The sequence below is a fragment of the Bufo gargarizans genome, chromosome 10, assembly GCF_014858855.1.
Source record: "Bufo gargarizans isolate SCDJY-AF-19 chromosome 10, ASM1485885v1, whole genome shotgun sequence".
NCBI classification, from domain to species: Eukaryota; Metazoa; Chordata; class Amphibia; order Anura; family Bufonidae; genus Bufo; species Bufo gargarizans.
In genome coordinates this window covers 73475253-73500974 of record NC_058089.1, presented here as the reverse complement: position 1 = coordinate 73500974, position 25722 = coordinate 73475253, and the positions used below count along the sequence as shown (strand labels likewise).

Genomic DNA, 25722 nt, shown 5'->3' with positions numbered 1-25722 from the left:
CATAGGAACAGATATAACCAAAGCCAATGTGACAGGAGAGGACTCCTGAATGGACATTTGTGGACACGTGTGAAACTTTTAAGCCAATGTATTTTTTAAGATAAAAAAAAAAAAATGTTGAATATCCCAAAAATACTAATTCACTAATCGCCTTCATGTTTCTACATGAGAACTACAGTCGTGTTCAGCTCTTCAGTCACTCGGTATCATCCAGTCCCGCCTTCTCTAACCTGTCTTACGTCACCGCTCCGCTTCTCAGCTTTGTGTTGTTTCCTGGCCTAATTTTAAATAAAGCTTTCGCCGTTTTGAACAGCTCGCCGCAAGGCCTTTAGGGAAATGTAGTCTTCGCGGAGTATTGTCTACTGTTCCGCCTCAGCCTGGTAGAACGGGAACATCACGGATCAGGAAATCGGGTCTGCTGCCCCCGGTGGGAAGGTAGGCGGGATTTTGTCTTCTGGGAACCGGATCGGTACCGCCCGCGTTCCTTTAAAGGGGAAGGTTCGGTAGGGCCCGGCAGTGTTGGGGATGGGTCAGTGCTGTATATGGTTTTCTTTTCAGTATCTGTGGAGACTTCATTCATATTTTGCTATAGTGTAGACGGGGCAAACAGAGGAGCCCCCTGATTAACCCTTTACTCCCCAGCCAAGGGTCCTGCCTGCTTGTCCTCCCCACATTAGTGGGATCTGCTGGAGGCTTGGGTTGTGGTGGTCTACGCTTGCCCATTGACTGTGATGGGGTACGTAACGCCACCGCCACACCGATACTGGCTTGTGAGAACGCGTCTGCGAATTTCACGTCAAATCCCAGGAGCTAAGATAGAAATTTGCAGCTCGCGTCCACTTTTTTTGGGCGGTTTTCTATATAAGTTATTATTATCTGGCTACTTAAGTCATCAGATTGGCTCCTGAAGTCGGCGGCGGTTTGTTAACCCCCGAGGTTCTCCATCTGGCAGGTCGCCATATCATTTTATATCTCATTACCATTTCTGGTTTGAGAAGCCAAACCTCAGGAATGATGGGCCAGACATAGACTGTAATGGGCACAATGGATCCGTGAACATGGAGAAAATAGCGCATGCATCTGTGCTCAAGACACGGACCGGGCTTAAACAGGGCTGTGTGAATGCACACATTAAAATCAATGGGGACGTGGGCTGTCCGTGGGGCACTGATGTGTGAATGAGGCTTTAGACTGTCCAGCTATGGCCATGTCTATAGCAGGTGAGGGGTGGCAGTCACACCTGGGCACTGGTGCTTGAAGGAGCCCAGAGAGGCGTCTTCCAGAAGGCACCAGTATTATAAATGGCGCTAGTCTTACTGATGGGTCTGCACGGTGGCCCAGTGGTTAGCACTGGTGCCTGGCAGTGCTCGGGTCCTAGGTTCGAATCTGACCAAGTACAACATGGATGGAGATTGTATGTTCTCCCTGTGTTTGCAGGGGTTTTCCCTGGTACACCGGTTTCCTCCCACACTCCAAAGACATCCTGATAGGGACCTTAGATTGTGAGCTCCATTGGGGACATAGTGATGCTAATGTCTGTAAAGCGCTGCATAATTTAGTGGCGCTATATAAGTGCAGAAAATGCATAATAAAATAACTATAAAGGGCACGTTGCCGTTTTTCACAGCATGTTGGGGGTGAGGTTTTTGCACCCACAGACCTCAGTAATGACACATACCACCCCCCTCCCGGTAACATTACGTTTTGTGTTTTTTGTAAGTTTTACTTTCTTCTTTAAATCGCCCCATATGGTGAACGTCACACGTCCAGGAGGTCGGAGCCCATGGGCCTGTGGTCTTCTGAGATCTAAATCTCTGCAGGGTCATTGTCTCACTTCTCGGCCTTGTGCATACAATAGGATAACGGAGAATTCCCGCCTTGGGCCCCGAGGAGTGGGATTGCCGTGGATTGTCCGGCTGGAGATGTGTTTAGCGTTTGCTTCTTGTTACAGAATAACTTGTTTTCTGAACATTGTATCTTTTTTACATCAACAAACAAAATGTCTGATCCAGAAGTGTCTGGAGTTACAGAGCTGTCTGCGTCCGCACGTCCTTTCCGTGTCCCCGCTATAAGGCTACTTTCACACCTGCGTTAGGGTGCGGATCCGTCTGGTATCTGCACAGACGGATCCGCACCTATAATGCAAACGCTTGTATCCGTTCAGAACGGATCCGTTTGCATTACCATGAACAAAAAATAAATGAATATATATTTTTTGTTTTTGTTCATGAAAATGCAAACGGATCAGTTTTGACTTACACTGAAAGTCAATGGGGGACGGATCCGTTTTCAATTGCACCAAATTGTGTCAGTGAAAACGGATCCGTCCCCATTGACTTACATTGTAAGGCCTCATGCACACGACCGTTGTTGTGTTCCGTTCCGCAAAATGGGGTTCCGGTGATCCATGATCCGTTTCCGTGTGTCTTCCTTTATTTTTGGAGGACCACCAGACATAAAGGAATGTAAAAAAAAGTCTAAGGCCTCTTTCACACGGGCGTTGCGGGAAAAGGTGCGGGTGCGTTGCGGGAACATGCGCGATTGCAAAACATTGTAATGCGTTTTGCGCGTGCGTGAGAAAAATCGTGCATGTTTGGTACCCAAACGGTGTTCTGTAGATTGTATTATTTTCCCTTTATAACATGGTTATAAGGGAAAATAATAGCATTCTGAATACAGAATGCATAGTATAAGGCCTCATGCACACAACAGTTTTTTTTCACGGCCCGCAAAAACGGGGTCCGTGGGTCCGTGATCCGTGACCGTTTTTTCGTCCGTGGGTCTTCCTTGATTTTTGGAGGATCCACGGACATGAAAAAAAAGTCGTTTTGGCGTCCGCCTGGCCGTGCGGAGCCAAACGGATCCGTCCTGAATTACAATGCAAGTCAATGGGGACGGATCCGTTTGATGTTGACACAATATGGTGCCATTTCAAACGGATCCGTCCCCATTGACTTTCAATGTAAAGTCTGGAGTTCTTTTATACCATCGGATTGGAGTTTTCTCCAATCCGATGGTATATTTTAACTTGAAGCGTCCCCATCACCATGGGAACGCCTCTATGTTAGAATATACTGTCGGATATGAGCTACATCTTCTAGTTAGAATACACTACAAACTTTGTACAAGACTGCCCCCTGCTGCCTGGCAGCACCCGATCTCTTACTGGGGGATATGATAGCACAATTAACCCCTTTAGGTGCGGCACCTAAAGGGGTTAATTGTACTATCATATTCCCCTGTAAGAGATCAGGGCTGCCAGGCAGCAGGGGGCAGACCCCCCCCCCTCCCCAGTTTGAATATCGTTGGTGGCACAGTGTGCCAACCACCATCGGCCCCCCTCCCTCCCTCTATTGTATTAAATCGTTGGTGGCACAGTGTGCCAACCACCATCGGCCCCCCTCCCTCCCTCTATTGTATTAAATCGTTGGTGGCACAGTGTGCCAACCACCATCGGCCCCCCTCCCTCCCTCTATTGTATTAAATCGTTGGTGGCACAGTGTGCCAACCACCATCGCCCCCCCCCCCCCTCCCTCTATAGCAGTAACATTGGTGGCAGTGTGCGGTCTCAACAGTAGAAGATTCATACTTACCTGCCTGCTGCTGCGATGTCTGTGTCCGGCCGGGAGCTCCTCCTACTGGTAAGTGAAAGGTCTGTGCGGCGCATTGCTAAAGAACTGTCACTTACCAGTAGGGGGAGCTCCCGGCCGGACACAGACATCGCAGCTCCCAGGTAAGTATGAATCTTCTACTGTTGAGACCGCACACTGCCACCAATGTTACTGCTATAGAGGGAGGGGGCGATGGTGGTTGGCACACTGTGCCACCAACGATTTAATACAATAGAGGGAGGGAGGGGGGCGATGGTGGGGGCACACTGTGCCACCAACGATATTCAAACTGGGGAGGGGGGGGTCTGCCCCCTGCTGCCTGGCAGCCCTGATCTCTTACAGGGGAATATGATAGTACAATTAACCCCTTTAGGTGCCGCACCTGAAGGGGTTAATTGTGCTATCATATCCCCCTGTAAGAGATCGGGTGCTGCCAGGCAGCAGGGGGCAGTCTTGTACAAAGTTTGCAGTGTATTCTAACTAGAAGCGTCCCCATCACCATGGGAACGCTTCTGTGTTAGAATATACTGTCGGAAATGAGTTTTCACGAAGTGAAAACTTAGATCAGAAAAAGCTTTTATGCAGACGGATCTTCGGATCCGTCTGTATGAAAGCAACCTACGGCCACGGATCACGGACACGGATGCCAATCTTGTGTGCATCCGTGTTCTTTCACGGACCCATTGACTTGAATGGGTCCGTGAACCGTTGTCCGTCAAAAAAATAGGACAGGTCATATTTTTTTGACGGACAGGATACACGGATCACGGCCTCGGCTGCAAAACGGTGCATTTTCCGATTTTTCCACGGACCCATTGAAAGTCAATGGGTCCGCGAAAAAAAACGGAAAACGGCACAACGGCCACGGATGCACACAACGGTCGTGTGCATGAGGCCTAATAGCGCTGGAGGGGTTAAAAAATAAATAAATAATAATTTAACTCGCCTTAATCCACTTGCTCGCGCAGCCCGGCATCTCTTCTGTCTGTCTTCTGTGCTGTGTGCATGAACAGGACCTGTGGTGACGTCACTCCGGTCATCACATGATCCATCACCATGGTAAAAGATCATGTGACGACCGGAGTGATGTCACCACAGGTCCTTTTCCTGCACAGAAGACAGACAGAAGAGATGCCGGCTGCGCGAGCAAGTGGATTAAGGTGAGTTAAATTATTTATTTATTTTTAACCCCTCCAGCGCTATTGTACTATGCATTCTGTATTCAGAATGCTATTATTTTCCCTTATGACCATGTTATAAGGGAAAATAATAAAGATCGGGTCTCCATCCCGATCGTCTCCTAGCAACCGTGCGTGAAAATCGCACCGCATCCGCACTTGCTTGTAGATGCTTGCGATTTTCACGCAGCCTCATTCACTTCTATGGGGCCTGCGTTGCGTGGAAAACGCACAATATAGAACATGCTGCGATTTTCACACAACGCACAAGTGAATCACCGCTCATGCACAGCCCCATAGAAATGAACGGGTCCAGATTCAGTTCGGGTGCAATGCGTTCACCTCGCGCATTGCACCCGCCCGGAAATCTCGCCCGTGTGAAAGGGGCCTTAGGCTCCTTTCACACGGGCGAGTTTTCCGCACAGGTGCAATGCGTGAGGCAAACGCATTGCGCCCGCACAGAATCCGGCCCCATTCTTTTCAATGGGGCTGTGCACATGAGCGGTGATTTTCATGCATCACTTGTGCGTTGTGTCAATAACGCAGCACGTTCTATATTCTGCTTTTTTACGCAGCCATGGCCCCATAGACGTGACTGAGGCTTCAGTGAAAAACGCATTGCGTCCGGAAGCAGATGCGGGTGCTTGCAAAATGGTGCGAGTTTCACTGAACGCATCCGGACCTAATCCGTCACGCTCGTGTGAAAGAGGCCTCATACCTTATCTTACCTTCTCTCTGTGTAGGCTTCCCCCTTGGTTTTGGCTCACAATAACTGATGGAGATAACTGACCAAATAACTGAAGTGTGAAGTGAACTCAGCCTAACATGATGTGGAGTGGAGGTTTTTTTTGTTTTTTGTTTTTTTACACAGCAGAAGGGATGTCACTCATTTCGGGCAAAAACATTGAGGATTTGCCCCATTGAATGACAGTGCAGACAATTTTTTGCCTTTATATTTTTGACTTATTTATTTGATTTGGCTATCTTTTATCTACTTTTAGGACTTGTATGAAAATCTAATGTAGCCTTAGGTCAAATTTAGGCAGAAATATAGAAAATTCAGAAGGATTTACAAACTTTCAAGCACTTCTGTATGTTGGATTTTTATATGAAATCCACTGCAAAATCTCCTTTTTTTTATTTTATTTCTTTTTTTTTTACATGCAATTTTTGTGCTGGATTATGATGTGGATTTCACCCATCACATAGCACAGGGATGGCCAACCTGGGGCTCTCCAGCTGTTGTAAAACTACAATTCCCACCATGCCCTGCTGTAGGCTGATAGCTGTTGGCAGTCCAGGCATGCTGGGAGTTGTAGTTTTGCAACATCTTGAGAGCCTCAGGTTGGCCATCCCTGACATAGCAGATAGAGCATCTCATGAAAATCGTGCAGATGTTCCACCCTGTTCACACATGTTATACAGTACTTCAGTTCCTAACCTGTGGTAACAGCTTTAGGCCCCTTTCATACGGGCGAGATTTCCGTGCGGGTGCAATGCGTGAGGTAAACGCATTGCACCCGCACTGAATCAGGACCCATTCATTTCTATGGGGCTGTGCACATGAGCGGTGATTTTCACTCATCACTTGTGCGTTGCGCGAAAATCGCTGCATGCTCTATTTTGTGCGTTTTTCACGTTATAAGGGAAAATAATAGCATTCTTAATACAGAATGCATAGTACAATAGGGCTGGAGGGGTTAAAATAATAATAATTTAACTCGCCTTAATCCACTTGCTCGCGCTGCCTGGCTTCTCTTCTGTCTTCATCTTTGCTGTGCACAGGAATAGGACCTGTGGTGACGTCACTGCGCTCATCACATGGTCCGTCACATGATCTTTTACCATGGTGATGGATCACGTGACGGACCATGTGATGAGCGCAGTGACGTCACCACAGGTCCTATTCCTGTGCACAGCAAAGATGAAGACGGAAGAGACTCCGGGCTGCGCGAGCAAGTGGATTAAGGCGAGTTAAATTTATTTTATTTTTTATTTTTTTTAACCCCTCCAGCGCTATTGTACTATGCATTCTGTATTAAGAATGCTATTATTTTCCCTTATAACCATGTTATAAGGGAAAATAATAAAATCTACACAACACCTAACCAAAACCCGAACTTCTATGAAGAAATTCGGGTATCAAACTTGCCGATTTTTGTCACGCACGTGCAAAACGCATAAAAATGTTTTGCACTCGCGCTGAAAAATCGCGCAATTTCCTGCAACGCATCCAGACCTAATCTGGACACTCTCGTCTGCAAGGAGCCTTACCCCGCTAGATGTGTAATTACATTCTAGTTTTTTTTTTTTTTTTAGCTATCAACTTTCTGTTAGGATCGAAGGAAAAGCTAGTTACCTTGAACAGTAGGACACTGCTGAATTGCCCTTCTAATGGTCTCCAACCTGCTGGTCTTAAAGGGCTTCTGTCACCCCACTAAAGTAAATATATTTTTTTTTGGCTACTTAAATTCCTTATACTGCGATATATCAATATATAATGCTCTTACTCATTTTCCTTCAGCAGTTTCTTAAAAAAAACGGACTTTTATAATATGTAAATGACCTCTCTACCAGCAGGTAGGGCGGTTACTTGCTGGTAGCAGCCGCATCCTTCTTTCATAAAGACGCCCCCTCCTCATGTTGATTGACAGGGCCAGCAAACGCGCTCGTCTTCTGGCTGGCCCTGTCTGCGTTCAAAATCTGGCACCTGCGCCGCACCCGTCTTCAGTCGCCGCAGGCGCACTGAGAGGAGGATGCTCGCTCGGCCGCCCCATCCTCAATGCGCCTGCGCCGATGACGTCACATCTACACCCAGCGCAGGCGCACTGAGGAAGGAGCGGCCGAGCAAGCGTCCTCCTCTCAGTGCGCCTGCGCTGACTGAAGACAGGTACGGCGCAGGCGCCAGATTTCGAACGCAGACAGGGCCAGCCAGAAGACGAGCACGTTCACTGGCCCTGTCAATCAACATGAGGAGGGGGCGTCTTTATGAAAGGAGGATGCGGCTGCTACCAGCAAGTAACCGCCCTACTTGCTGGTAGAGAGGTAATTTACATATTATAAAAGTCAGTTTTTTTAAGAAACTGCTGAAGGAAAATGAGTAAGAGCATTATATATTGATATATCGCAGTATAAGGAATTTAAGTAGCCAAAAAAATAATATGACTTTAGTGGGGTGACAGAAGCCCTTTTAAAGGGGGTTCACTGGGATTTTGATAACAATGACCTCAGATTGGCAGGGGTCTTATTCCTGGCACCCCCTGTAGTGAGGTGTGAGCTCTTACCCTAAGTTCACACCTGAGCGTTTTACAGCGCGTTCAAACGCGCTGTAAAACGCTCAACACATGAAAAGCAATGCTTCCCTATGGGAATGGTTCTCACCTGGGCGTTTTACAGCGCGTACGATCGCGCTGTAAAACGCCCGACGCTCAAACAAGTACTTGAGCTTCTTTGGGGCGTTTTGACACGCGTTTGTGGCCATAGGACACTGCAGTCAATGACACAAACGCGCGTCAAACGCGCGTTTACTATTACAAAAAACGCGCGTTTGACGCGCGTTTGGGAAACGCTCAGGTGTGAAAGCAGGGTTAGGCCAGTGACATCATGTTCATCACTCACATGGCCTATGTGCAGCTGAGTCCCATTCAAGTGAATGTGGCTGAGTGCAATACCAAGCACAGCCACTATACAATGCATGGCGCTGTACTTGGTAAATTGTGAGGAGCCCGCTTTGCTCACCGGCCTCCTTAAACGACCGATCCGCAGGAGTTCTGGAAATCGGACCCCCACCGATCTCATATTGATGACCTTACAATAGGACAATCCGCACTGAAATCTGCAGGTGTTCGCAGGGAAATCTGTGCGGTCAATCCGCATCAATTGGTATCGATTTGCATGTGGATTTTCCGCATGCAGGTTTTACTGTCCCCATTGAAGTGAATGGAGAAAATCCGGACAGCAAAAATAAAATAAGTTGACATGCTGCAGATTTTAAAATCTGCATCGTGTGCATGAGAATTTCAAATTCTCATAGGATACAAAATCAAAATAGATGGGCAGCCTTCCAGAAAGCATCAGATAATGCTTACAGATACCCCACATCAATCATTCATGTACACTATGCGGGTATAAACCTCCTCAGATATGCACATTGGAGGCATCAGAACAGATGTGCTGGCTTTGACAAAGTAGCTACTTGCGTGCTGCCCATAGGTAAGAGCTGATGTGGTAGAACAAGTGGCCAAGCCTCGGGGTAAAGCGATGATGGAACCCAGATGGAGAGGGAGGAGGTCCACAGACAGGCGGCTGGCCAGCACATCTGTTCTGATATCTGTAATGTACTTCTGATGGGGGAGATACCCACAGTGTTGTTTACAAACCTATAACCGTGTCTTTAAAGGGGTTCTGCACTTTGTTTAAACTGATGATCTATCCTCTGGATAGATCATCAGCTTCTGATCGGCGGGGGTCCGACACCCAGGACCCCGCTGATCAGCAGTTTGAGGAGGCAGCGCCGCGGCCTTCTCACTGTTTCCCGCTGGCCAAGTGACGTCACGACTTGTATCACTGGCCTGGGCGGGGCTAATCTCCATTCAAGTAAACAGAGCTTAGCCCCGCCCAGGCCATTGATACTAGTTGTGACGTCACTGGGCCTGCGGTAAACAGTGAGAAGGCCGCGACGCTGCTGGAGCGCCCCTGCCTTCTCAAACAGCTGATCGGCGGGGATCCCGGGTGTCGGACAGATGCTGATGATCTATCCAGAGGATAGATCATCAGTTAAAACAAACTGCAGAACCCCTTTAAGTTTGACCTAATTGACACTATTTTAAGTGGGGTTTTTTTTTGTTCCCTGATGAGCCCTAGTTTGAGATAAGAAGGGACTGCTACATGAAACCCTACAGAATACTTACCATTGTATCAACAATTGACCTGGTAATTGCGTTAATGGTGTCGCATTTGGAGCCCTGAGAGTGTTTTCCTGATACGGGATCGCCCCTATCGGGGAGGCTATTCCGTTTTTATAGGCAGGGTTGACGGTATAGGGTGAGATTTAGGGACAATTGCCCCTCTAGTATCAACTGACCCACACTGATGCCTATATAACTGCCCATTATACCACTGTGAATTCTTTTGTTGTTTTTTTTCATTTCTATATCATGATTTATGATTCGGGGTTATTTTTTTAATGACATGGTATTAGGCTACTTTCACACTGCCGTTTTTGTTTTCCGGTATTGAGTTCCGTCACAGGGGCTCAATACCGGAAAAAAAACTGAGCCGTTTTATCCTAATGCTGAATAGAGAGCAATCAGTTCAGGATGCATCAGTTCAGTCCCTCTTAGGTTTTTTGGACGGAGAAAATACCGCAGCATGCTGCAGTTTTATCTCCGGCCAAAAATACTGAACACTTGCCAGAATGCCGGATCCGGCATTAATTTACATTGAAGTGTATTAGTGCCGGATCCGGCATTAAGTGTTCCAGCAAAACGGCTCCGGCTTTCCGATCTGCGCATGCGCAGAGTCGCAGACCTTTAAAAATGCAAAAATAAATAATATCGGATTCGTTTTTCCGGATGACACCGGTATTTCAATACATTTGTCAGACGGAACCGGATCCGTCTGACAAATGCCATCAGTTTGCCAAAAGAACTGCCTGCCGGAATCCTCTGACGCAAGTGTGAAAGTGCCCTTAAAGGCTTCGTTTTAATTGGGTAGTAGTCTGTGTAAATTGGTTGCTATTGTACTATCCTTAGTAATTGCGCCCTCTGACGGGTTATTGTCTTAGCTGTGAATTCTATTTCATTTGTGCCAGAAAACTGGCGTAAATGAGGATAATTTGGCCTGCCATGCCCCCTTCCCGCCTTTGTCACTCCCACTTGGCGAGGGCAGCGTAAAATCAAGGGAGATGCCACAATGTTTTTTCAAAAAATGCAGTTAAAAATTCGCAAACAGATAGGATGTGATTTTTTTAACGCCAATTTTCAGGTGCAAAGGAGGTGATTAATCTCCCCCAATTACTTTTAATGCTGGCAGAAAGGCACGATCACCCGATTAACAAGGGCATTTGCTCATTCATCGGATGATCACCGGCATCCTTTATGCAGGTCAGTTATCGGGAACGAGCATTTATACAAATGGTCATGCTGATAATCGGCCTGATTATAGTTCCGTGTAATAGGATGCCTAAAGGGGTATTCCCCTCTCAGACATTGGGGGCGTATCTCAAAGATATGCCCTCAATGTCTGATAGGTGTGGGTCCCACCACAAAGTCCCGGAGGGCGCACAGGCCATGTGCAGCCGCCCTCCATTCATTCCTATGAGAGCACAACACAATCTGCTGCCCAAAAGCCATGATCGGTGGTGCCTGAATGAACAACAGGATCACCTGATGAAGGAGCATTTTGCTTGTTCATCAGGAGATCGGTGGAACATTTAGATGGGCAGATTGTCGGGAACGAGCATTCGTAGGAACATTCCTTCCCGATAATCTGCCCGGTTATCGGCAGTGTAAGTCCACATTTAGGGCCGCTTCACACGAGCGGATGCCGTGCGTGGCATGCGCTCCGTGAAAGAGTGCCAAGACCCACTGCAGAGGCACGGAGCAGTAACATGACTGTTAATGCTCTGTGCCTCTCTGTGATCTCTTTACTTCGAAATCACAGTGACAACTGTGATTTCGTAGTAAAGAGATCACAGAGAGGCACGGAGCATTAACAGTCATGTTACTGCTCCGTGCCTCTGCAGTCTGCAGCGGGTCTTGGCACTCTTTCACGGAGCGGATGCCACGCACGGCATCCGCTTGTGTGAAGCGGCCCTTAGTCAGGCAATCTAAAGATCCAGCAGATTTATCATAGCAGTTCAGGTTGGATGATACATTTGGTGCAGGGATAGCCACTTTACACCACCCACTGATTGGCTTACTTTGTGCCAAAATCTTGATGCAGTTTAGGTGTGTTGTGCCACATCCATGCGCCCTTCACACAAGGCACAAAAAACAGAATAAACATGGTACAGATCCTGCATGCCGTTTTTTTTTTTTTTTAGGCCTCTTTCACACGGGCGTTGCGGAAAAATGTCCCGCAACGGGAACACCTTCGATTTTTCCGCGCGAGTGCAAAACATTGTCATGCGTTTTGCACGCGCGTGAGAAGAATCGTGCATGTTTGGTACCCAAACCCTCTTCACAGAAGTTCAGGCTTGGGATCAGTGTTCTGTAGATTGTATTATTTTCCCTTATAACATGGTTATAAGGGAAAATAATAGCATTCTGAGTACAGAATGCATAGTACAATAGCACTGGAGGGGTTAAAAAAAAAATTTAAAAATAATTTTACTCGCCTTAGTCCACTTGATCGCGTAGCCCGGCATCTCTTCTGTCTCCTTTGCTGAACAGGACCTGTGGTGAGCATTCATTGCAGGAACAGGACCTGTGGTGATGTCACATGGTCCATCACCATGGTAAAAGATCATGTGATGACCGGAGTGACGTCACCACAGGTCATGTTCAGCAAAGGAGACAGACGAGATGCCGGGCAGCGCGATCAAGTGGATTATGGCGAGTTAAATTTTATTTTTATTTTTTATTTTACTATGCATTCTGTATTCAGAATGCTATTATTTTCCCTTATAACCATGTTATAAAGGGAAAATAATAATGATCGGGTCTCCATCCCGATCGTCTCCTAGCAACTGTGTGTGAAAATCGCACCGCATCCGCACTTGCTTGCGGATGCTTGCGATTTTCACGCAACCCCATTCATTTCTATGGGGCCTGCGTTACGTGAAAAACGTACAAAATAGAGCATGCTGCGATTTTCACACAACGCATAAGTGATGCGTGAAAAATCATCACTCATGTGAACAGCCCCATAGACATGAATGGGTCGGTATTCAGTGCAGGTGCAATGCGTTTAACCCGCGCATCGCATCCGCGCGGAATACTTGCCCGTGTGAAAGGGGCCTTAGGCACAAATTCATGGCTTCTACAGACATTTTGGTTTGGCTTTTTTTGTTGTGCTCTGAAAAAGTAAAAAAAAAAGTGTTTTTAAAATGTCGTACACTTTTATGGTTTTTTTTATTTTTTTATTTTTTTTTCTTCTACACAAGTTTTATGTGTTTCAAGCACTTTTTCCCCTCCGTAGACAAGGGTATAGAAAAACACATTAAAAATGCAAGTACGTGTGACAGTGTGTTTTTCTTTCGAGATTTTCATACTGATGACCTATCCTCAGGAGCATTATATATGTGGCATGCCGGCATTGAATTACGTGATGGATTCTATGAGAACGGAATCCATTACGTTATTCACTTAAACCCCGAACCTGAACTCGATCTGCCAAAAGGCAGGTTCGCTCAACTCTAGTCATCAGTATCTGCCTAGGATCCGACACCCAGTACCCCCGCCAATCAGCTGTTCAAGACGGCACCAGAACTTCTGTGAGCGCCACAGCCTTCTCGCAGCTTACCAAGCACAGCGCCGCACATTGTATAGCGGTTGTGCTTGGTATTGCGCTCAGCTCCATTCACTTCTATGGGGCTGAGCTGCTCCTAGGCCACGTGACCGATGAACGTGTTGTCACTGGTCCTATCCTGAGGAAAGGTCATTAGTATTAAACTCTCGGAACACCCCTTTAATTATTAGGGGGTAAAAATTTTCTCAGAAAAATAAAAAAATGCAACAAAAACTATGTGTGAACCTGGACTTAGCTAGAATTCCGGAGGTTAGCTTCAGAAATGTCTTGGACATTTTGCTCCTTTTTGCAGGACCTGCTGTAGGCCACACACGTGTTGAACCTGACTGACGCCATTTATTATAGAGGACTCCTGAAACCTGCCAATCCTATATGCCCGTGTGGATCCCTGAGGGGGGAGGGAGCATGCTCCGCTTATGGCAGAGGCTGGTCTTTGGCGTTTGCTGGGTTATTCACTGGATAGGGCTGCGTCAGGGCATGGAATAATTGCCCTAATGGAAAAAGGCCGGCCATCTTGGAGCAGGTCCGATCTCTCTTATACACTAGTGACTCGTCCTAAGATATAAAATATAGTTTGTGAAGATTGTTGACATATCCGTACTGAAAGATGAACAGGACAGAGTAAAGCAGCCCGCGGGGATCCGTGTGTGTACTGTCCATGTAATCTCTGTTCTTGTCCTTTCAGCATATCGCACACTACAGATGAGGGGGAACATGGTGACCCACAGACTGTGACCTGCACCTCTGGCTGGTAGGGACCAGAAGTGGCCACAATGGTGAGTATCTGTGTTGTATAGCCGGCGTCTGTGGAGCTATAGGTTATGTGAATCAATGGCCATATAGTGCACCGTCCCAGATGCCTCTTGTTGTTGTATATTTGTCCTATTGGTTACAGTGGGAAAGCTCCCGACATGCGCACTAAACATGTCTATAGCCTGATGGGCTAAAAGTTCTAGTAAAAGAATAGTTACATGGAGGCCATAAACACTGGGGATCCCATCAGTCAAACCCACAGCATTTATACATTTACCACCTATCCTCTGAATAGATGACTAAAGGGGTTGTCCGGGTTCAGAGCTGAACCCAGACATATCCCCGTTTTCACCCATACTGTTGTGTGTATGAGGCCTTAAAGACATATTTGGAAGGACATTATGCTAAACATACAGGGGAATGCAGGGTCACATACCTCTTATGTCCAGTGATGTCTTTTTTGATGTAGACATTCTCTTTCCTCATCTTCTCCATTTGGAGACCAGACCACCATGACTATTTCCTTCAGCCAAATCTCATCTCTGCAGCCTCTGACACACAGACATGTTAGAGTCCTCATTTTTCCATCATCCTCCCCCTCCTGGTGCCTCAACATTGTCATCCTTCCTGCTGCTACCCCCAATACTGTGCCCGCTGTTCTCCCCCATGCCCACAAACACTATTGCTCCAAGACTGCCCTAAGTAGTAATAGCGCCCTCTACTGTACCTCCAATAGCAACCCCATTAGTAGTAGTGCTCTCCATATTGTGCCGAATAATAATACCCCCACAGTACCCCTATATTATTAATGTTCCCCTCCCCCGTATAGTATAATGCTCTACCCCCTGTAGTATAATGCCACCATATATAATGCCCCCCCCCCCTGTAGTATAATGCCACCATATATAATGCTCTCCCCCCTGTAGTGTGATGTCCCCATATATCAGGGGTGCACAACCTGCGGCCCTTGATAGCATTCTGTGCGGCCCCCAACCATCTGGTAACAGACATGTATGCCTATGTCTTGTGGCTGCTCACATTTATTTTTCATGTATTTCTCCCATTAGATGGGAGTCCTGGAAGTGTAACTAGACATTAATGGTATAGAATGTGTGTTCAATATGCCATAAGTACAATATTTCAGTTGTTAATACACCTTTTAAATTTTTATTTCTGCCCTCGTCATTGGTTCAGTCTGGCAATGTGGCCCCCAACCAGGAAACGTTGTGCACCCCTGCCAGGTATTTCACCCAGTAGTGCCATAGATATGTTTAAAAAAAAAACACATTATACTCCCCTGTGTCCTTCTGCGATACACACCACCGATTTCTTCTTTCTTTAGGCTACAGGACCTTATTTGCCACGTCCCGTGACCTCCTGCACTGGGTCACGTGTGGCTCAATGATGCGGCTACCACTCCTCCCGTCAACTGGCGCAGGAGGTTGCTATGATGTCATCGCGACCACCTATGCCATTCTACTGCCTCATCGGCCTCAGGCCAGACTGCCTGAGGCCTGTGGGGCTGAACAGCGGGGACAGGAGCCGGAGGCCCCCGTGCCCCCATGAGAGTGGTGACATCACTATAATACCGTGTTGAATACCGCCGTATATCACACATCGTGTCAGCACAGCATTTACCACCATAGTGAGCCTCGTTAGAGATCAGCGCTCTGCAATTTTATGAAACTTGTTGAAAGGTTTAAAATCCACCGCTGATTATTAAAATGTGGGATTTCTTGACCGTGAATCTTTTTTTCCTTCCAGCAACAGACATTAGAGTTGGCACTGGACCGGGCTGAGGTAATCTCTACTGTTCTCTGCTTTCTCACACGTTTAGTAGGATCTTGTGTTCCTGTGAACCCAGGAATAGAGGCCAGTTTATCCGCCCAGTAAACATATAGGCATCCAGTGTGCAGGATGGGGCATGTTGGAAGCTTACTTGTTCTTTCTCATATCATCTGCTTTAAGGGGGAGAGTCGGGACACCCCCATAAACAGTACTTGGCCGACATTAAAGGGGTTTATCCCCCATATGACCAGGCCCCTCGCACTGAATCTACTTACCTGGCTCTCCGCTCCCTGCGGCGTGTCATGCGCTCCTGGTTCCCGAACCGCTGCTGCTTCTCCCCGTGCGCGGATGAAAACATCCGGTTTCCATCCGCGCGCGGGGAAACGGAGCTGCGGAGACCAGGAGCAAGGCAGGGAGCCAGGTAAGTAGATTCAGTGTGAGGGGTCCGGGCATATGGGGCATTTTTTAGTCTCGGATAACCCCTTTAAGCTTATGTGTATGGCCAACTATTTGGAAGTAAAGTCGGCTCCTTTTAAAGAGGTTTTCTGGTACTTTAAAGGCTTTGTCCCATGAGTGATGTAAAAAATGAAAACCAGACCTCATACAGCACATGACGATCTCTTTCTACCCTGTACCTCACATGGATCCAGAGATCTCCCCATTCATATCTCAAGATAGATAGATTTGTTTCAAACTGGCAGCTGAGGGGGAGGTCCTGTTTGCCGCAGCTGAGCATGTGCGACCACCTCAGCAGAAATAAGGAAATAAACAGCAGGTGCTGCTATACAGATACGTTTTATTGAATAACTCTGTGGCTATACTGAATTTTTAATTATATAGAATTACAAAAGTTTTCAGATTTAGGTGCTTTTTAAAAAAAATGTAGACTATTTTTCACGGGAAAACGCCTTTAATATTGATGGACTATCCTGAACCGCTGTTCTGTAGTAGCTTTAGCACAGGAGATACTGCAGAACAGCTATTTGGTGATGGTGCGTAGTGCCGTAGACCCACTGATCATATATTAATGGTCTATACTGCAGACAGTCCATCAATATTAAAGTACAAAAAAAATAAAAACTTTAACCCCTTAGTGACCAGTCTGTTTTTGGTCTCACTGACCAGGCGTTTTTCTTCCTTTTTTCAGTCACCTTCCAAGAGCTATAACTTTATTTTTTATTTTTTTCCGTCTATGTAGCCATATGAGGCCTTGTATTTTGTGGAAAAAGTTGTAGTTTCCAATGGCGCCATTTTGGGGTACATATCTTTCTGATTAACTTTTTCTAAACTCTTTCTGGGAGGAAGATGGGAAAAAATAGCAATACTACAACTGAGTTTTTACGTTATACATTTTTTGGCATAAATAACATAATATCTTTATTCTCTGGGTCAGTAAGATTACAGTGATGCCAAATACATATATTTTTGTTTTTTTACATTTGACTACTTTTGTGTAATATACACTTTATTTTATTTTATTTTTTTGAAGAGGAAATTCTTTTTGCATCGCTGCATCCCAAGACCCGTAACTTTTTTTTTCTTTTTCTTTCTATGGAGTTGTGTGAGGGCTTGATGTTTACAGGACAATTTGTAGTTCTCATTTGGTATCATTTTGGGGTAAATAAAACTTTATGATCACTTGTTATTATGTTTTTTTAGTGAATAAATTAGTAATTTTTTTTATGGCATTCACCGAAGGGGCTAATTTACATGATCTTTGTCTAGTGCGGGTCGTTACAGACCCGGCGATAACAAATATGTGGGGGGAGGGGGATTTTATTTTTGCCATTTTTTTCATTGAAAAGCATTTTTTATTTTATTTAATACATTTCTTTTTTTAACTGGTTAATAGTCCCACAAGGGGACTATTACAAGAAATGCTTTAATTGCTTCTAAAATGCAATGCACTATCCCTATAGTACATTGCATTTTAAAGTCAGTGCTATACTGACATTAACCAGTAGGCTGCGCCAGACAGAGAGGCTGCTGGAAAACACTCAAGGCAGGCACGCGATCGCATTTGCTCAGTCATTGCTTACATGCGTCGGGTGCCATTGACAGTGGCATGGAAGGGGTTAAACAGCCCAGCTCGGCACTTCTGCCGGCCCGGCTGTTAGAGCAGGAGCATGGCTCTAATGTGACCGCGGCGATCTAAGGCCGTTAAAAGGCGTATGGGTGGTCACTAAGGGGTTAAAGGGATGATCACAAAATACATGGAATAGCTCATTCTGTATTTCCTGTAGAGTTGTAGGGAGCGGCAGAGCACATCCTTAGCTGTTCTGATGCAGGGGTCCTAGGGGGTCGAATCCCCCACAATATAAAGTTTCTCATCTATACAATGAAAAGATGAGAAATATTAACGCCTGGAATATCTGTTCACGCAGTTTCTAAATATGTTCTCAACATTTCCAGCAGTCACTGTAACGGTAATATAACTGTAATATAAATGTTATGCAGTTAAGGTGGTTGTCTGGGTTCAGAGCTGACCCCGAAAATATCCCCATTTTCACCCAGGCAGGCGCTCTGATTTGGGAGATGCTCTCCCTTTCCTTGCCCTGTATCGCGCAGGGCAAGGGATGTTTATATTTTTACACTGCTAGGTGGAGGCTTTTGCCTAGCAGTGTTCCCGGTGACGTCACCAGCACTGATGGGCGGGTTTTAGCCCTGCCCTAGCCGTTTAACAGGCTAGGGCATTGCTAAAGCCCGCCCATTAGTGCCAGTCACCTCATCGGGCTCACTGCTTGGCGGAAGCCTCAACCTAGTATACCCATGGAGAGCCCGGTACTTCACCGGATCAAAAAAAATAAAGACTTTGCCCTTCGCAATACAGTGCGGGACAAGAGCGAGCATCCGAGCATGAAACGATCCGATGCTCGTGTCGGAGGGGCTGCCTGGGTGAAAACGGGGATAAGTGAAAAATGATTTTGATGCATTGCGTAGCGACCTTCAACCTCTCCTGATTTGTCTCTTAGGCTACTTTCACACTAGCGTTTTAGTTTTCCGGTATTGAGATCCGTCTTAGGGGCTCAATACCGGGGAAAAACGCTTCAGTTTTGTCCCCATTCATTGTCAATGGGGAAAACTGAACAGAATGGAGTGCACCAAAATGCATTCCTTTTCGTTCCCATACCGGAGAGCAAACCGCAACATGCTGTAGTTTGCTTTCCGTCCTGGGATGCGGAGCAAGACGGATCCAGCATGATCCCCAATGCAAGTCAATGGGGACGGATCCGTTTTCTCTGCCACATTCTGCCACAAAAGAAAATGGATCCGTCCTCCATTGGCAAGGTAAACATAATGCAACCGGATCCGTTGATAACGGATGCAGATGGTTGTATTATCAGTAAGGGCTCGTTCATTTCAGTGGTTCTGCAAAAATAAAACGGAATGTACTCGTATGCATTCCGTTTCCATATTTCTGTTTTCCCGTCCGTTGAAAGATAGAACATGTCCTATTATTGCCCGCAAAATACGTTCTGTGGCTCCATTCAAGTCAATGGGTCCGCAAAAAAAACCAGAACACATACCGAATGTACTCCATATATCTTCCGTATCCGTTCCGTTTTTGCGGAACCATCTATTGAAAATGTTATGCCCAGCCTAATTTTTTCTATGTAATTACTGTATACTGTATATGCCATAACTTAAAATGGAATGGAACCGGAAACAATACGGAAACAAAAAAAAAAACTGAAAAACTGATTCGTTAAAAATGGCCTGCAAAACGCTGAAAAAGCCATACGGTCGCGTGAAGAAGCCCTAATTGCCAGATCCAGCATAAACGCTAGTGTGGAAGTATCCTTGGTAACTACTTGGATTCCCCATGTAATAACCATTGTGAAGCATCTATTCTTTGTTGTCCCGTTCCTTTACTATTCCTACTAGATGTTTGTTAATAAATTGCCAATAGTCATAAATGTGTTACCAGTTACAATATTGGTGTATTATTTTTTCTTATATCGCCACATTGTGCCATTATCTATTCTTACTAGAAGTTTATGAATTAATTGCCAACAGTCTCTCATAAAAGTCCAGTAGGGTGTTACCAGTGGGGACGTGTCCTTTCCCATTCTGGCACTGGCAGCACTGATTTGTGTCAGACGGTGCAGAAACACGTCCCCAACTGGTAACGCCCATCTGTACCTTTATTGCAGGCTGCTGGCAATTCATTCATAAACTTCTAGTAGGAATAGAGGAAAGAGGCACAACACGGGTTATTTCATGGGGAATGTAAGTAATTGCTAAAACATGAGGCGACAGGCCCCTTTAAATAAAGTGTGATTTTCTGAAAAAATGTTTTTACATTATGCTGACTTAAATTGGGGGCGGGGGGGGGGGGGGGGGGGGGGGGTCTACCTTGAAGACGGTGAGAATTATTCCAACTCTCCTTTTTGTATTTTCCAGTATGTCATTGAGAGTGCCAGACAGAGACCTCCAAAACGCAAGCATTCATCCGGATCGAGGTGATTTCCAGTCTCCCTATTAGAAACGTGTGATGGATGTAGCGGGTATTTTTCTCCCGCACATGTCTGCGCCACGGCTTTGTAGACGATGAGGCATCTGCTCCATTCATATGTCTTGCTTTCTAGTGGAGCTCCCATGTTAAGCAGAATTTGGTCCACAAGGTTCTCAGGCTAAAACATCTTCTCTTCTTGCCTACCACATCTCAGATTACTCATATGGAAATGTAATTACATTCACAAGTAAGCGAGCGCTGAATGCCAGGAGATGTGTGTCAGTAGGAAGCTGCTGTGTGTGCCAGGTGTGCACAAGGAAACAGATGTCGGCGCGCAGCACCATGCTCGCGGGCAGGGGCCTCACTGATTTGACCGCACGTTTAGCCACATGTAGAAACAATTTATATTGTGATATGTATACTGATAAGACCTAAAACCGCCTGCCTAATACTGTGTAGATCCCGCTTGTGCCGCTAAAACACAGTTCTCACCCATCAAGACATAGGCTCCACAAGATCTCTGAAGGCGTCCTGTGGTATCTGGCACCAAGAGGGTTGCAGCAGATCCTATAAGTCCTGTAAACTACAGTGTGGAGCCTCCATGGATTAGACTTGTTTATCCAGCATGTCCCACAGAAGCTCAGTGATCTCAGTGCCATCTGTGGAATGTGAAGACCAGGTCATTGCCAAGTCCCTATCAGACTGCCCAACTTTCAGACCAATTATTGGGTACAAGCATTCATATGAACGCTGATTGCCGATATCTGCCTCGTATAATCTAGCAGCCATTCGCCCAATGAACAAGCAAACGCAGATTCATTGGGTGATTGGCATCGGGATGAACGATGCCCAATTATCGGCGTTACTTCTTCCTGTGTAATTAGGGATGTGCTGCTGATAATGACTAGAACAGAATGATGGAGGAACGAACCTTTCCATCGGCCTGTGCAATAAAGGTGTTGCCATCCATCAGCGCTCGTGCTCCTCATACATCGAACATTGTAATATAACCTTGAGTCGTGTTCCTTAAACCATTCCTGGACAATTTAGGCGGTGTGTTATGGCCCACTATCCTGCTGATAGCGGTTGCTGCCATTAAGGGGTGTACTTGATCTGTACAATGTTTAGGTCAGATTAACCTCCACATGCCAGGACCCAAGATTTTCCAACACAATAGTGCCCAGAGCATCGCACTCCCTCCACCAGCTTGGCTTAAAGGGCATCTGTCAGCAGATTTGTACCCATGAAACTGGCTGACCTGCGCCCTTGGCAGCTGAAGGCCTTCCTGTCATAGCCAGCATTCACTTTTCCAGCAACTGCAATGTGGCCAGATGTGCTAGGCTTCTCTCCACTCGTGCATCAGTGATCCTTGGGGGCTTATGACCCTGTGGGTTTACTGTTTTTGTTTGCACTAACCACTGCATAGGGAGGATACCCCACAAGACCTGCCATTTTGGAGATGCTCTGACACCAGCCCTTGTCAGCTTTAGGCTACTTTCACATCTGCATTTTTAATTCAGGTTGTGAGAACAGTCCTATCCTTGTCCGTAATGCGGACAATAGTAGGACATGTTCTATTTTTTTTCTTTTGCCCATGACAGCACCCCTGGAGGGACCGCCTCCACCTCCTCAGGACAGGAAACTGGAACCAGAACCGCCTTTTAAAGAAAGATCATCCCCTCTACCTCCAGTTCTGTTTCCTGTCTAAGGGTACATGCACACATTCGGGATTCATGTGCAGAGAATCCACACTGAAATCCGCAGGTGTTCGCAGGCAAATCTGTGCGGTCAATCCGCATTAATTGGTGCTGATTTGCATGCAGATTTGGTGCAGTTTCGGTGCGGATATTCCGCATGCGGATTTCACTAGGTGAATGAAGAAAATCCGGTCAGGAAAAATAAAATAAATTGACATGCTGCGGATTTTAAAATCCGCACCGCAGGTCAAAATCTGTGCGGAAAAATTCCGCATCACGTGCATTGAGAATTTCAAATTCTCATAGAATACAATGTACATGACCTACGGTGCGGATTTTCCGCACGCAATCCTGATCGTGTGCATGTACCCTTAAGGGGCAGGAGGGAATGTGATCCGCTGGAAAAGACTGGAGCTGCGGGGGCCCCGGCTATTATTAAGTGTGAGGAAGGTTACCCCATGCGGCGTAAGACTCCTTTAGGAGCCGCTGCAGAAGTCTGGGCTCCCTTCTCTCTGCCTACCTTCTTTCGTTCCCTTTCTCTGGGCTTGGGGAGGTTTCGATCTTTCTGGGCTCCTGCGAACCTCTGCGGCCGTGTTCGCATGTTCGGCCGCCGACCAGCATTCTGGATTTACTTCCGGGTTGCGATGGTGGGGGGAAGCTGATGCTGCGGACCGGAAGGGGAGAGAGCCGGCTTGCACGCGCCGAGGAGAAAAGCCCAGCCAGCTCACTGCCATGCCGAGTGGAGTAGGTTGGCAGTTTCCTCCATTCTGGTTTGGTTGCTGTGAAATATGGAGCAGGCTGAGCCCACTGAAACCACCAATGATACATCGGTACCAGGGTGGGGTAAGAAGGGTTATTCCCCAGCATGACATTTTTATAATAGTGCTCAGGGGGTCATGTTTTGTGCTTAGGTGTCTGAGTCTCCTAGGAAGACCTCCAGAGCGAAAGAAAGGGGATGTGCTGTGTGTAAAAAGAAGCTACCTTCTGCCTGGGCAAAACCCCTATGTCAAGTGTGTATCAGCAAGTTAATGGAAGAGGAAGCTCTGTCTTTACTGGCCTCTCTCAAGCTCTGTGGTTTTTCACGAAGATTTGTCATTATACCATACCTGGATGATTTTCTTCTTGTGGCCCCGGTGAAGTCAGGTTCTTCAGGGACGGATTGCCTGGTTGAAGGAGGCTCTAGAGAAGCTGGGATGGGAGATAAACCTTTAAAAATCCAGTTTACTCCCGAGCCGGAGATGCAGCTTCCTAGGAATGATTTTGGACTCCAGTTCCCAGAAGTGCCTGTTACCCTTTCAGAAGGCTTTGCTTATCAGATCAAGGGTTCAGCTACTTCACTGGTGTCCGTCAGCCACCCTAAGGCTGGGTTCACACCTGAGCGTTCGCGATGGAGCGCTCTGTATGCGCGATTGTACCGGCGTTTGCAATCGTGCATACAGAGACAAGCGAACGCCCATTGTTGTGCGTTCCCGAAAGTCTATGTACGGGAACACGCGACAAGACGTCCCAAAGAAGCTCATGTACTTCTTGGGGCGTCGGGCGTTTTACAGCGCGATCGTACGCGCTGTAAAACGCCCAGGTGAGAACCATGCCGATTGGGAAGCATTGGTTTCTCCTTGTTGAGCGTTTTACAGCGTGTACAGGTGTGAACCCAGCCTTAGAGAGGCCATGTCTGTGCTGGGTCTCATGACAGCAGCTATTCCGGGAGTAGAATGGGCCCAGTACCATTCAAGGCTGCTTCAGCTTCAGATTTTGCGGGATTGGGACAGATGTCTCCTCTCTCTGGACACAGAGATCTTTCTATCTCCCTGAATTCCTTGGGATGGTGGATGGATATGCAGAATTTTAAAAAAGGGGTTCCTTGGATCAGGGAGGCGGTTGGATCAGGGAGGTGGTTCTCCGCTTGACCACGGATGCAAGCCCATCTGGTTGGGGAGCCTATGTGGGGTCCCTGCTGTTGCAGGATAACTAGGACAGTGATTCTCTGTCCCAGTCTGACAATTTCAAGGAATTGAATGCGATCAAGTTAGCCTTAGTACAGAGTCTTCCGGCTGTCAGAGACAGAAACGTGAGAGTGTACTCGGACAACACGACAGCAGTGGCCTATATCAATCAGCAGGGAGGTACAAAGGCTTAGGGCCTCATGTCTCTCACTCATCAGATTTTCAGTCTAGCAGAAGCTTCTCTATTATCTTTCTGCAGTACATCTAAGGGGTTCAGACAGTGTGAAAGCGGACTTCCTCAGTCGTGGGGAGTGGTCCCTAGATCGGGGGGGTTTCAGTCAGGTTACAGCGTTGAGGGGGATTACGGAGATAGATCTCTTTGCCACCAGGTCAAACAGGAATGTAGAGGTTATCTTTTCCCTATCTCCGGGGGAGCATCCGAAAGCAGTGGACGCATTAGCCCAATGATGGCGGCAGGGCCTTCTTTATGCTTTTTCCCCCCCTAAAGTTGTTACCAAGGGTTCTCAGAGAGGAGGGAGCCACGGTAATAGTTATAGCTCCTTTTTGGCCAAGACGGATGTGGTTTTCCTTGCTCCGCAGTATGTCAATAGCGAGCCCATGGGTGCTTCTGGACAGGGGCGGATTAAGTGCCTCATAGGCCCGGGGCTGTTTCCCAAACTTGGGCCCCTTTTCTCTATTTATCAATGACCCCCCCAACCCCCCAATTCGGTGTTCTGCCCCATATTTATAGTAAATATTTAAAGATAACTACACAGCATGAAATTATTTGCAAACTTCGAACCTTTATTGAAGTTTTTATAACAATGGTAAATGGTCCTTCAAATAATATATTAAATGTTTTTTTTTTTTTTTTTATTACAGGGAAAGATTTATCCAAACTAAATTAAAAGGAAAAGTGACTTGGTTACTTATAGCAAACAATCAGATTCCACCTTTCATTTCCCAAATGAGATCTGAAAAATGAAAGGTGGGATCTGATTGGTTGCTCGGGACAACCAAGTCAGTTTTCTGTACAACCAGTTTGGAAAATGTACAATAGTGCCATACTGTATACAATAGTGTCAGAGGACATACACTCTTACAGACCACATACATTTATAACATCCCCCATAATCATGTTAAAAAAATTAACAATCTAGAATCCGAAAATATTACAAAAAATATTACAAAATTATATGTGCACTCTCCACCCAGTAACTGCCTCCAAGATTGGCACAAGTAAATGTGCCTTGTGTATAATGAGACCCCAGTATAAGGCTTTGTCTCACTTTAGTAAGTGGCATTTATCATGTAGAGAAAGTTAATACAAGGCACTTACTAATGTATTGTGATTGTCCATATTGCCTCCTTTGCTGGATGCATCACATTATAACACTGCTCATTTTCATGCTTATTATGACCACCCTGCAATCCATCAAATCCATCAGTAGTGGTAATGCTAGCACACTATAGGAAAGATTGTGTACTCATGTGGTCTCGGCCACCAGTGAGTCTGGAACTTTCTCCTATAGTGTGCAAGCACGACCACCGCTGCTGGATTATAGGGTGGTCGTACCTATGGAAACTAGCAGTGTATAATGTGATGGAAAAATGAATCAAGCCAGGAAAGGAGACAATATGGATAATCACTATACATTAGTAAGTGGCTCATGTTAACATCGTCTACGAGATAAATGCCATTAGCTGAAGTGAAAACCGCTTAAGTATAGAAAAAGCAGAGGGTTATACATGTATAAGTTACAAGTTTGGATGAATATTTAACCAAAAAATGTATAAAGCTCCTTTTGCTATATAAAAGTTATG

The 25722-nt window shown here is 46.2% G+C and overlaps 1 long non-coding RNA gene across 1 annotated transcript; it reads left to right on the top strand.

Annotated features, from left to right (window-relative positions):
• Nucleotides 1-284: 284 nt before the first annotated feature.
• Nucleotides 285-21760, top strand: LOC122921061. Its single transcript, XR_006386962.1, has 4 exons — nt 285-435; nt 13947-14037; nt 15779-15814; nt 20207-21760. It is a non-coding gene; the product is annotated as an uncharacterized LOC122921061 (long non-coding RNA).
• Nucleotides 21761-25722: the final 3962 nt, after the last annotated feature.